We start from the raw sequence: 13,415 nt of genomic DNA, 5'->3' as shown, positions 1-13,415 counted from the left end.
GTATTCTTCTTCCTCCAAACACGACGAGTTGAGTTTATACCAAAAAGTTCTACTTTGGTTTCATCTGACCACATGACATTCTCCCAATCCTCTGCTGTATCATCCATGTGCTCTCTGGCAAACTTCAGACGGGCCTGGACATGCACTGGCTTCAGCAGCGGAACACGTCTGGCACTGCAGGATTTGATTCCCTGCCGTTGTAGTGTGTTACTGATGGTGACCTTTGTTACTTTGGTCCCAGCTCTCTGCAGGTCATTCACCAGGTCCCCCCGTGTGGTTCTGGGATCTTTGCTCACCGTTCTCATGATCATTTTGACCCCACGGGATGAGATCTTGCGTGGAGCCCCAGATCGAGGGAGATTATCAGTGTGTCTTGTATGTCTTCCATTTTCTGATGATTGCTCCCACAGTTGATTTTTTCACACCAAGCTGCTTGCCTATTGTAGATTCACTCTTCCCAGTCTGGTGCAGGTGTACAATACTTTTCCTGGTGTCCTTCGAAAGCTCTTTGGTCTTGGCCATGGCGGAGTTTGGAGTCTGACTGTTTGAGGCTGTGGACAGGTGTCTTTTATACAGATGATGAGTTCAAACAGGTGCCATTCATACAGGTAACGAGTGGGGGACAGAAAAGCTTCTTACAGAAGACGTTACAGGTCTGTGAGAGCCAGAGATTTTCCTTGTTTGAGGTGACCAAATACTTATTTTCCACCCTAATTTACGAATAAATTCTTTACAAATCCTACCATGTGGATTCATGGATTTTTTTTTCACATTCTGTCTCTCACAGTTGAAGTGTACCTCTGGTGCAAATTACTGACCTCTGTCATCATTTTAAGTGGGGGAACTTGCACAATCGGTGGCTGACTAAATACTTTTTTTGCCCCACTGTACATGGAGTCTATTATACATGCCTAAGTAATATCTACTGCAGTTTAGTTCTGTGGTGGGCTCTGAAACCTTACTGAATAGTACTTCAGTAAACTGAGTAGTTTTACAACTACTATTTCAAGAATTTTTTTTTTTTTTTTGATAAAAGGTAGGTTGGACATTGACCTATAATTAGCTTAGACAGCTGAATCATGTTATTGCTTTTAGAAAGAAGTGTCAGGCCTAAAAATATCCGCAGCAGATGAATAATATGTGAAAGCTGTGTCCTTAAGAAAAAGAAAAAAATGGAGCAACGACCTGACACAGGACCCGAGAGTCCAGTTCATCCATATATGGTTCACTGAAGCCTCTTTAGAATTCAGTGGAAGGATGGCTGTGAAGAAGCCATTCTTAAGAAAGGGAGAAAAGACTGAGGTATGATCTGGACTAAAAATCTGTGGCAACTGGATTTATGTGTGATGAATCCAAATTTGATATTTTTGGTTCAACTTTATGGTTTCCACAACCATAAACATGGTGGAGGTTTTGTTGTGGTTTTGGGCAGTGGGATTGTAAACAGAATCAAAATTGATAGAATTACAAACAAAGAAAAGCAGAATCAGGTTTTAATCCACCATCTGGAAAATATCCGATTGGTAATGTCTTCATTTAGCGAAATATAAAGTAATGACAGCTGAGTCATTCCTTATGCACACTACTGTAAAGTCTTTGGTTATGTGTTATGTGCTCAAGGAGCTAAAGAGCTTCCTGGGAGCCTTTAATTTGATGAAACTGTAAATTTTATTAGCACATGCGCCTTTTTTTCTTTTATTAAAAATCCAGATGTCTGCAATGGAACAAGACTTACATAATGCACAACATCATAAAACAATGGACCTTAATAAAGAGCAATTTGTGGTGCAGGCAACAATATGAAAAAAAGAGCCAAGTGGGTGTAATGGCATGAATATTTCTGTTTTATTAAGCAACCCTCAGTCATGTAGGCTATTGTACCTTCACACCATCAAATTGGCATGTCTCATTTGAAGCTTTGAGAAGTAATCCAAATGTCTAAAGAAAAGAAAGTGAACATGCAAACTCCTCACAGAGGACCTGGTAATATGAAGGACCCTGTTGCTCTGAGGAGAGAGCCACTGAGATTTAGGGATCTGACAAATTGTACTTCTAGAGCAAATCCTCAAACGTAAACATATGCAATCAGTAGTCAGGTAATCAGTCGCAAGATTAAAACCAGTGAGACATCAAGTGAACTGATCAGCTCACAGTAGTGTGCTGCTATAAGACCTTTGGATATGGTCTTGATGTTGATGTTACTGTTACTCTGACACGTACCACCCTCCTAAATTTTATTGGAGCGCACCAGCTGATGCCCAACAGAGGCCCCGTTTCCAGTTTCCAATCTTCTCGATAGGTCAGAGCTGTTTTAGTGACATTAGCTGGAACACTATTGATCCATGGAACACATCTGGTGACAGCACAGCGCAACAGTTACCCGCTTACATTGTTTACAATCTGGCAGCTTACTCAGACATTGGATATCAAACTGTGTAACGCATCCTAAATTGAATATTTACAATTGTGAACAATCCGATGTATCTGAAGACTTTTTTAAAAAGAGTTCACATCAGGGAAGCACGAGGGATCAATCTAAGTTACATTAATTTCTGAACTGCGTCAATAATGTTTCACACCGGAAGGGAACAAAATAATACCTCGTCACTGAGCGCTTTACTTGCTTTCTGAATTCATCGATATTAAGTGGTTTTTCTAAGAAGCTTGAAGTGCCAAAGGATATTAGATGCATTTGACTCTTTTTAATTGCTGTCGTGGCTTTGGTGAATAAGCATTCCTGGCCTAATATGAAAAAGAAAAAAAAAACAAAGTGAGACATTCACTGACTTCCAGCCAAGGAAAGAGGTCTGCCTATAATGGGATTTAAACTAAAAACAAGGAAAGTAGGTTAGAATACCCTTCGCCTCATTCCAGCCATTGTGATCCCTCGACTGACAAATGATGCTCAGTGTGCTCCAGACACCATGTCAGAATGTGCAGCCGTTTGGTGTCAGTGGGCTAGACAGGTGCAAGGAGTAGAAAGAGTAGCTGGACTGAAGAATGCTAAATGGGGGAATGGGGTGGAAAAGAGAGCATATGAGGTGGGATGAGGTAAGAAGACTAAAATTAATATATCTTCTAGCTTATGAATGATCTCCCACATCCTATTCATGCATAATGTTTTTTGGTTGTTGTTTTTTTTTTTCTTGCTTGAGTGCATAAGCGAGCAATGTAAAAAAAAAAACCCCCATAAGATCTGAGGAAAGGTGAGAGAAAACACCTCGCATGGCATCCTCAATATGTCAAACACCCATTTCCGCTCACAAACAGCTGGATATTCTCTAAATCTGCAGGTGTGAGGCGTGTTTATGCTTCTGTAGCTTGTAGTCCTCTCCCTAGAAGATCCTAGTGCACCCACAGACAGACATGCAAACATTTGCTCTCGCTTGCATAAACCCCACATAGATGGTGTAGAGGTATTCTCTCGCAGAGTCTACTAGATGGCTCGCTGGTTTCCGTTACTTTATCAGTGTCATTTGCAAGGCGTTTCATATTCATCGTACCTGGAGAATGGCTTTAGCACCATTGTTTCCTGCCATAACCCTCCCCCACCTCCCCGTTCCTCTCTTTCTCCTTGTCTCATTGGCACAGGCCTCCTCTCTCAGTGGATGTGTGTGCAGATCCAGCTGGTGTGTGTCATGCTCTGCTGCTTGGTGCTGCACAGTAATGGACGCAGTGGCCAAGAGAGCAGCTGGACACACACACACACACACACGTGTGCACACACACACACACGACACACACACACGGGCAAGAGGAAAGTCTTCCCAGAGACTCACTATTCATTTCCCTCATTACCATACTGCTTGTGTCTGAGCGAGAACAGGTCCAGGTGGAGGAAAATATGTGCTGTTGTTTCACCCTGGAGCTCCATCCAAGCACCTCTGAAAAGCTTTCAGCGTGATGACCAATAGTACGTTTCCATTTCCATCAAACCCGAAATGTCACAGGAGTAAAGGTTTAAGCCTGAACTTACAATTACTGGATTTAAGCCTAAACTGCCATTTGTAACAATATAGAGGCAATCACAAGAGCTCTGTAAACAAATCGATCTTAGTTACAAGCCTTTTTTTCCTTTTTGCACTGCTCACAGCCGGCTGCCTCATGTCAGTCAGGTCAGATGCTTAAAGGAAAGCACCACTGCAAAACCCCATACATTTCAGCACATATCACAACAGAGAAAGCAGATCTTTGAATCATTAATCAAAGATCCCTACTAAGATTCTTGAACTTGAGCAGTAGTTACCAAATTCCAACTACTGCAGTAATACACTGCAAATTTGGTAACGTTAGATAAATGCCAATACCAATGCTTTTAACCTACAAAGGCAGCCTAGTTCAATTTACAAATATTTACATATATACATATATATACATACACACACACATTCAGATAGATAGATAGATAGATAGATAGATAGATAGATAGATAGATAGATAGATAGATAGATAGATAGATAGATAGATAGATAGATAGATAGATAGATAGATAGATAGAGCTTTGAGCATAGCTCCCTTGTGGGAAATTTAAAGTCAAAGTGTTTGAAAAGCTACTTCAGCCACTCTGAAATGAAACTTTTGATCCAGTCTCTGAAATAAAGTCATAGTTTCATAGTGTCAGAGCATAATTTTCAGTGTTACAGCTATACAAACACTGAGCATCACGTTCACTGCATTATAAAAAGAAGTAAAGGCACAGTTCATGTGACATTACAGCAGTCTTTCTCTCGTCCTCCACCCTACAGTTTTACAGCTCACCCCTAGAGAGAGTCCAAACAGAAGAGGTTGCAGCTAAGAAGCCAGGCTAGTGGTGTGAAAAAGTGTTTGCCCCCTTCTTGATTTCCTAGTGTTTTGCATTTTTTTCACACTTACAAATTTTTAATATTAGACAAACATAACCCGAGTAAATAGAAAATGCAAACTGCATTTTCTATACTTCAATGATGATTTCATTGACTGTGGGAGAAAAGTTATCCAAGTCTACTTGTTCCTGTGTGGAAAAAGTTAAACGAGTTAGCTGTGATTAACCACATTTTTTGGAAAGCTCAGTTCAGTTACACTAAACGCACACAGGCCTGAGTACTTGCAGACCTGTAAAAGTACATCGACAGCTCATCCAGGAGTTCACAAAAGAACTCAGAACAACATCAAAGAAACGCAGGCTTCCAGCGTCTCAGTTAAGGTCAGAGTTCATCAACAATAATGTTCATGCTTTCATTTGCATATAAGCAATTACACATTTGAAAAAAAGGTCAAATTGGGCTAAAATAGCTTGATTTAAAAAGTAGTACACCTTCCATCTATATATCATTATTGCAAAAAAATTATATGGTAAAACAAAGAAATAAATATATTTTTATAGTGAAAGTTGTCTCAACTGACAAAATTCAGATTGAAGCGGAAGTCCTAAGATAAATATGGTAATAAATGAAATTTGTTTTTAAGCGATGGCTGGGCATCTGCTATGGAAATACAGCGAGGTAATAATGGTACTATTTGAGCAATGCTTTTGAAGGCAGCATTTTCAGTCCAATTTTATTGGGGTTTTACACCAAAACCCCACAGATCCATGCCTACACAGATGGAGATTTCATGCTATAACAACTAAGTTAATCCATTTTTCATTGAATCAGTGGATTTAAATTGTCGTTTCAGGTAATTCACTACCACAGTTTTTACACACTCTGCAATCTGCCAAACAACAAATAGGATAATCTGAAAAAACCTCTGCTGGACTCAGTACAAAGGCACAATAGGTGTCATTAAGCCATATTCAGGTAACAAATTGATTGGGTTTTTGACTTTAAGATGCTTCCTAGCTTTTAAAGGCAAAATATTACACTCATTTCCAGCTCCATATTTCTGATCTTGGAACTTAATGGAGTAGCTTTTTTATGAATCAGAGTTAAAAATAATACTTATTTATCTTGTACTGGACCCTGGTGCAGATGCCCCTCTCCTTAAGTCACATTGGCTCCCTCTCGGAAACAGAAGGAGGGAACAGCAGATGGGTGGTACTGCTGTGCTCACAGCCAGAGCTCGGTGCCTGAGATTACCATATTAAGGACACCCCCACTCATTCAACTCACGCAAAGCACACATGGATAAAATACAGCCTGGGGGATGGAAACGGCCCAGTGTCTGGAAAGGAAAAAAAGAAACTCCCCAAAAAATCAATAAGAAGCAGCATTAGACAAACAACTGCAACAACTTTGTACTATTTAACTCCGTTCCAATCAAGTGAATGTTTTGTCACTGATGATGAAGGCGTGCATTTCAGTTAACTGGAAAGGCATTAACTCATTTAAATATCTTTAATGTTATTGATATATTTTGTAACCTATAACCACGTTTCATTTCAGTTTTTCACTATGCAAGCCACCTCTTATTTTATCTGGGTCAGTATGTCAAACAAATGCTCTGATAATGAGCAAAGACTACAAAAAAACTAAACTGTGTGAAACAGAGCATTTACACCAATCAAACTTTTTAGTCAGAGTGTAGCATCGAGTCAATTAAACTTCTGGGATATTAATCTGGTTAGTTAAGTAGTGGAGGGGGTTATTATTCAGTCTCAGCTGCTTTGATGTTACAGTTACTCTAGGAGAGCCGGACAGGGCCGTAGAAGGTCCTAAACCTATGGAATGATTTTTATAATGTACGCATGAGCAAAAACAATCTGAGCAAACAATTCCACTTCACAGGCGCAATTGAAGTCTTTGCGCATAATGAGCACTCTTACAGTCCTACAAAAATGACCTCCAGCAGGCCACTGGTGTGAATGTCTTTGACTAAACAATCAGGAACAGAGTCCATGAATGTGACCTGAGAGCCCAACATTCTCTAATTGCCTGACTGGCAAATGCCATCAAATACCAAAATTAGCAGGTCCACCACTGGCACCATGTGCTTTTCACAGATGAGGGCAGTTTCACCCTGAACACATCTGATAGATGTGAAAGGGTCTATAGAAGCCATGGAGAATATTATGCTGCCTGTGACATTGTTCAGCATAACCGGTTATGTGATGGATCGGTCATGTAGTGAGGTATATCCATCTACCTGTGCACAGACCTTTAGAGCAGGGGTGGGGAACCCCAGGCCTCAAAGGTCTGTGTCCTGCAGGTTTTAGGTATAAGCCTGGGTCAACACACCTGAATCAAATGATTAGTTCATTAGCAGGCCACTGGAAAGCTTCAAGACATGTCGATGAGGTAATTTAGCCATTTGAATCAGCCGTGTTAGATCAAGGACACATCTAAAACCTGCAGGACACCGGCCCTCGAGGCCCCCACCCCTGCTCTAGAAGCTAGGCAACGGCACCCTGACTGCCATTAGGTATCAAGATAAAATCCTTGAACCCATTATCAGGCCCAACACTGGTTCAGTGGGTCCTGGGTTCCTTCTGGTGCATTGTCGTGCACTAGGAGGAACCTGGTGAGGCCAGTCATGTGGCAAGAGTATGCAGGCAGTTCCTGGACGATGAAAGCATTGATACCATTGACTGGCCTCCACGCTCGCCTGACCTAAAGCCAACAGAACACCTGTGAGACCTTATGTTTCAGTCCATTCAAGGCTGCCAGGTTGCACCTCAAGCTGTCTAAGAGTTCAAATTCAGCCCTCTGTAGGTTGATCATTTTTGTTTCCCTCAAACAAAGTGGCATCCTTCCATTCCTAACACATTAGCCAGTCTATAACAGTATACAGTACATATCCAGCATCATTTTCTTCTGCCTCATTGAGACCTGATGTGTTTTCTAAGTGTTACTTTTATTTAGTTATTTTTGTAGAAGTGTATATGGCAGAATATTTATTTTTGGGTCCTGTCCTGGTGCTTTTGGCAAAGTGCATGTAGACTAGAACACATGCAGCTGTTGCAGGCCTCATTTGGAGCCTTTGTTTCTTAATTACTCAGGTCTGAACAAACACACACTTTGTTCCACATCAAAGCAGTCACAGATTTGTTAAGGATCATTTCATCTGCTTGTCTGTGTACCGACTTGTGTCTGTACAACTTGTACCCACCCCACTCTGCCTCCTTTTATCTTTCTCTAACTGATTCCTAACCATCTAATTGTATTTATTTGACTGATAATTTAAAACCCAGCGGAAGATATTTAGCCAGTTTTTCATTTATGGAGAGACAGGCTTATTCCGAGGACAGGCAAAAGGTTTTCAATCAGAGACAAGACTACATTTCACTCAGGGGGGATTACAGGTTGGCATTATTTCAGCGCCAAATCCCATCAAAACAGTGACTTCACACAGTGCGCTGCCAGCTTTCCCCATTTTCATATCACTCAACTTCAGCCACTACAATTTCATAATGATTTTCTTAGCACAGCGTTGTGCAAATGCTTTATCATTTGCAGGGGCTAAAACTTCATGCTGCTGATTAAAACCAGGCAACATTTGCAGATGATGACTGAGTCATTATTAACAGTAAGCTGCTTGGCCATCAAAATGTCACACCCGTGTTTCTGGCCCTGCATGACTCACACTGATGAGTTCTTGTTTTGTTTAGTTATAAATTCTCTCATTTGGCCTGATTTGCTAAACAGTCCACACACTAAGAAGCTGTGCCTGTCAACACATTTCATGCCTTTTAATGTATTTAACAGATTTTAACCACTGACACTCATCTTTTTGGGTTTGGTTTGGGGTTGCAGCTGTTTGTCACACATCCAAGGGAGTTAGAAGATACTGAACTGCAGTTTAGTAATATCTAAACTACTCTAAATGTAGGATTTATTTAGGGTACTCAAATGTAATATAGGTCCAGTTTAATGTGCTGGGCATTCAATTCATCCATTTATTTTTTGTCAAGAGGTTATCATCTTTACAGGCTAAACCATGAAATAATTTGAAATAAGCATTTGATTTATTAAAAGACTGGCAAACCTTAGTTCAAGGTCATATATACATACAAACACACACTCTGCATCTCTGTGAAGCCTCTTTTGCAGCCATAGCTATGAGGTTCAGCGCTGGTTCAAAAGGGAAAACTAAAATCTGGAAATGGGGATGAGGGAGAGAATGAAAGAGATAAGAAGGAGAAGAAGTAATGGAAATAGACCAGTGAATGCACTCCAACTTAGCAGGGAAATACAATAAGATCATGCAGAAGTATTAAAAATGTATATCAATAGATGGAGTGTATGAGATGAAAACATGAGCAAAAGCAGATAGACAGAGGGGGGAGTGATGGATGAGAAAGGCCAGAGCATATCCATGACTAAGCAAGTGAGATGAGAGCAGAGAGCGAGGAAAAACAGGGAGAACAAAAGCAGCAGAAGAACAGTGCAGAAACAAATGGGGGTAAGGAACAGAAGGAACTGGGGGGAAAAAAAGGAATAATCAATGGTTTTATTAAACCAGTTCATTTCATGTAATAGTGTTTCAGACATATAGTATAGACAGCTACAAGGGCATTCAATAACCTCTTCAACCTCTCACAGTTCTTTGCGTAAGAATATTCCATTCACGCAGGATCTTGTCGAGAGATTCTTTGAGTTTTGCCAGCCTTTCCTCTGTAAAACCCATGCACGCAGCGCTTGTGTCAATTACAATCCAATTTTCCAGTCTTAATACAATGCCTTATGTGTGTTCACAGAGTTCACTGTAATCATTCCTTTTATCCACAATGGCCATGAAGTACATGTTAGACGGTGAAGAACGGTCAAGTGATGCGAGGCGCACATGTGGCAGAAACCCCACAGCAAGAAAGTTTGAATTGGTTTGCAGACAAACTTTATTTATATGTGACTTGTTTCTGGGATTACAGATACAAAGAAATGCTTGCAAACAAAGTATTTGGCAAATAACATAGTTTTCATATTTGAACAATGGTTGCTAAAAATAAATCTGAAAGAAGTCCACAAAAACCAACCAAATCACATCTGAATTAAATACACACTCCTATTTCTGTGCAAAAAAAAGAATTTAAAGTTATTTGTAGGTTATTTGTCCCAAATATGCAACTGTGTGAAAAGACACAATTTTACACTAACAAAAATAAAACTATGGACAAGCCAGTGTTTGTGCATGTTTCACTGGCCAATCTGGGACAGCGTAAACCTCACGTTTCATTTGACTTAATTATATTTGGGTAAACTTTAGAATGTATTTTTGCACGGTTTTCATTCCTCAGAACAAAGAACTGAGTTCCAAGAACTAAGATGGAACGGGCTGATCCCTGTGATTGCAAGAGGACCCAATCCTTTCAGTGTTCATGGGAGAATGGGCTGTGGCCCAAAAGTTTATGGGTTCAACTATTCATTTTAAGTCAGACTGTAAATTTTCTTTATTCTAAGGCGCATTTCCTCATTTATAGTTCCTTAACAATCAGTTGATGAGCTTGTAAACTTGTATCTTTGTCCCAAGCTTTTGTTTTTTCTCACACACAGAAAAAATCCAAGTGAACCAAAGTGTGTTATTTCCAACCCCATGAGACTTTTTCTACCACTCCCAGCCACATGTGTCTGGAGCCGGAGCAACAAAAGTGAATATAGGAAGAACGTGCTGTGTTCTGGAATATTGGAGAATGTAGAGATTTTACATTCATTTTACGGCTAGTTGTGAGGCTGTACGGACCAAACCGTCTGTCGTACTCTGCTGCATCACTTAATGCAAAGGAAGTGTGGCTACAGGAAGGCATTTGTTTGGTCCCCACCTGAGTGCGATTGCAGTTTGTTGAACCACAGTTTGATTTAAGAGTACAAAAGGAGGACTGCTCTTCACAGTCGGTTTGAAAATACCAAGATGACGACTCAGCTCAAGGCTTTTATAACAGGACTTCATTGTGTATCTTCTATACTGGCTATGGTTAGTCCAACTTCCCAGAAGAAATCAACAGCACTGGCCTTCAACTGTACTTTGATTAATTAGTATATGAAACAGATACACAATGAGTCGGTGTGGTTTAGACCAAGTTGGTCTATGCTTTCCATGTATGCAGTCCATTGACCTAAAAGTCCTATGGACTTCCAGTAGGTATACTGCCGTACTGTGGTTTTAGCACAGCTAACTTTGGAGGAGTGATTGTTACAATCAACAGCACATTAACATTTTTAGCTAAATATTCAATCTAAACTGGCAACTGCTCACACATGCCTAAAGACACACAAAAATCATTTACACAGTAATGTTGTATTTGATCTCATCGAGATGAAATAACTCAGATTTATGAGTTTCCTTCCTCATAGTTTATGAAATCTTTGCAGCCATTACACAGCAGCAGGACTGATGGGTGAGCTCCATCTGTAGCCTCTAATCTGAGGGATGTTCCCCACATTTCAACACTGCTGCACAATTATGCAAACGTTACACTGTGGATAACTCTATTAGAGTTCATCGTTTATCTACCAAAGGGTGTGCAAAATGTTAGGTGTTTTTAGTCTCATAGGTTCTAGTCCTTGGTGTGTCTAGCTCTTTAGCAAAGATTTCATAAAGGAAATGGTATTTTCCTTCATTTTTCTCATTTTCTGTTGGTGAAAAGAAAATGGCTAAAACCCCCCAAAAAACCCTCTTCTGTTCTCGTATCCCATGACCAAACTTTTCAGAAAGTTTTGGCCAGACCAATTCTTCTGACAGTTGTCTAGCAGACAAACAGACAGGAACAGCATGACCCCACTAACTAAAGGAGAACATAATCGCCCAGAATAACCAGAATGAACCATAACCTGAAGATTGAAGGGAGGAAATTATTCTCTCCGCCCTGTCTTCTAGCACTGCAGGGCAAAGACTTCCAGAGGCTCCTCATTTGGCTGTGTGTAAATCCATGTGTCTATGATTATTCCTACATCTTAAAGCAAAATAGAGTCAAATATTCACAACCTTTAACTTACTGAAAAATTCAAAATAATATCTTTTGTAACCAGTTCCTTTTTAAAGCAATTAAAAGTCAAACGTGACTGTAAATATCTACAAATCCTACGCATGAACACCCCCGCATCACATGCCAGACTGACATAAAACAAGACGTTGACTTCAGCAAGCAGTCAGCCCTCTGCTCGCCATGAGTCTGCACCCACAGAGGAAGCTGCAGAGCTCACACAGCATCTAAACCTGAAGAAATCATGTTTCCTGATTGCTGAATGTACTGTGTGAATGATAAGGTTTTCACTGTCGGGGTAATGTAAATCTGTTATTTTAGCCTCTTTCTGTGAATGTATGATGAATTAGCTCACCTATTGCCAGCTGGGATAGGTCGTGTTTCTTTTTGAAGTTATACCATTAGATGTAGTTTGGTAGAAAACGAAGAAATTTCTCATCATCTCTGATATATCTGAGTTGTGACATGAACAGGTGTCAGACACATACTGTATTTAAAAGATGGAGCTAGCTAATCGGAGATCAACCATCAGTTTACACGATGAAGCTTTGAATTGAGCATTTTTATTGAGGCTGCTCTTAATGCTCCTTCAAGGGAGTGTTGGATCTGAAAAGCAGGGGTGGGACGACCTTCCAGCCTATTCTGTGCCGTCATGGATCTTACTCCACATACTTCCCTGGAGGCGGTATGCAGCAGATCCTCGGTCAAAATGGGGCCTATTTATCCTTTAAAAGCAAAGGGACCAAACTTGAGTTATCAATCCATTCAACTATTAGCATGGCAGCAAACAGGCTGACACCCAAAACTGTGAAACTAATAGAGCATCGTGGGGATTAGTAGCTGTATGAATTTCAAATTGCAATCCCTTACACCACTTGTAAGTAAAATTAATCACATTGCTGGAACATGCTGCTGCCAAGACACTGCAGTCCAGAGTTTGAATGACATCTGGCTATGGTGCAAAGTCAGCGATATTAAAAGGAGGCTAAGTGAACTATATATATGTATATATATTAGTTCATTTACATCTTGAGTATAAAACAAAGAATGTATTTGACATTTTGAGCACCCTTACAGTATTTTAATACAGTAAATCAGAGGTGGCAGAATAATCAAAGCAGTTCACACTTAATTATCTAAGTGTAAGTGTTTCTCCGCTGCTAGCACTTGCGAGAGCCTTTTGAATTCACCCATACTTTCAAACATGTCAAACTTCTATTCTTGCCCCAAGACCTCATTTATATACTGATACCCAGCCACGGAGCTTAATGATGAAGAACAATAGCTGAATAACCCTGTCATTTTCAATCAATGGGCAAAAATGCCTCTTGTCGTAGAGTTCAGAAGATGAAGGATATTTCAAACAGCGAATTCAGTAATGAGGTTCTTAAGATACTGTGAGGAGACAAGAGGCAATTAAATTCCAAGGAATAAGGGGTGGGGGAAAGGTGTTGACTGAACAGACTGAAAAGATCGCAATTTGTTCTGAGTATAATTTTCGTTTATGCTTTTCTGTTCCTCCTGTACTAGTTCGCTTTGTGCATCTCAAAATCCTTTGTGTTTCCTGCCTCTTCCCCGCCTC

The sequence above is a fragment of the Simochromis diagramma genome, unplaced genomic scaffold, assembly GCF_900408965.1.
Source record: "Simochromis diagramma unplaced genomic scaffold, fSimDia1.1 OVJJ01000753.1, whole genome shotgun sequence".
NCBI lineage: Eukaryota > Metazoa > Chordata > Actinopteri > Cichliformes > Cichlidae > Simochromis > Simochromis diagramma.
This window is presented reverse-complemented; position numbering follows the sequence as displayed.